We start from the raw sequence: 941 nt of genomic DNA, 5'->3' as shown, positions 1-941 counted from the left end.
AATGGAAGATACTCATGAGACCCTTACCACAGAGATAAAAGAGTTTTAAAAGAATCAGTTAGAGAGGAAGAATTCAATAAATGAGATTGGAAATAGGCTTCATACAGTGAACAGTAAGCTGGAAGAAGCAGAGGAATTAGAAGACAAATTAATGAAAAATAACGAAGCTGACAAAAAAAGAGAAACAAGAATTACACAACACAAGAATAGGCTTAGGGAACTCTGTGACTCCATCAAACGTAATAACATTTGTATTATAGTAGTCCCAGAAGAAGAGAGGGAAAAGGGAGCAGAAAATTTATTTGAGGAAATAATAGCTGAAAACATCCTATTCTGGGGAAGGAAAAAGACATCCAGATCCAAGAGGCACAGAGATCTCTCATCTAAATCAACAAAAGTAGGCCAACACCAAGACATATTATAATTAAATTAAAAAGCAGCAGGACAAAACAAGTCCTAGCTAGGGGTGCCTGACTGGCTCAGTAGTAGAATATGCAAGTCTTGATCTTGGGGTTGTGGGTTCAAGCCCCAGGTTGGGTGTATAGATTACTTAAAAATAAAATTTTACACAGATGATGAATTTATTGATGGGCAGATAGAGACTCTGTGCTGATTGTCATGTAAGTTCAGTGGGAAGCATGTTGTCTTTATTGCTCAGAGGAGAATTCTAAGTCAACTCGAAAAAGCTGTACAAAAAATAAGCAAAAGCATCCCAGGAGCCGCACATTGATAGCCGTGCACGATGTGATCCTGGAGGACTTACTTTTCTCAAGCGAGTTTGTAGGCAAGAGAATCCATGTGAAACTGGATGGCAGCCAGCTCATAAAGATACATTGGGATAAAGCACAGCAGAACAATGTGGAATACAAGGTTGAAACTTTCTCTGGCATCTATAAGAAGCTCATGGGCAAGGATGTTAACTTTGAGTTCCCAGAGTTTCA

The 941-nt window shown here is 38.8% G+C and overlaps 1 non-coding gene across 1 annotated transcript; it reads left to right on the top strand.

Annotated features, from left to right (window-relative positions):
- The first annotated feature begins 567 nt into the window (after positions 1–567).
- LOC122235611 lies at positions 568–632 on the top strand. Its single transcript, XR_006213652.1, has one exon. It is a non-coding gene; the product is annotated as a small nucleolar RNA SNORD43 (small nucleolar RNA).
- Positions 633–941: the final 309 nt, after the last annotated feature.

Source organism: Panthera tigris, chromosome X (assembly GCF_018350195.1).
Source record: "Panthera tigris isolate Pti1 chromosome X, P.tigris_Pti1_mat1.1, whole genome shotgun sequence".
Lineage (NCBI taxonomy): Eukaryota > Metazoa > Chordata > Mammalia > Carnivora > Felidae > Panthera > Panthera tigris.
This window is presented reverse-complemented; position numbering and strand designations above follow the sequence as displayed.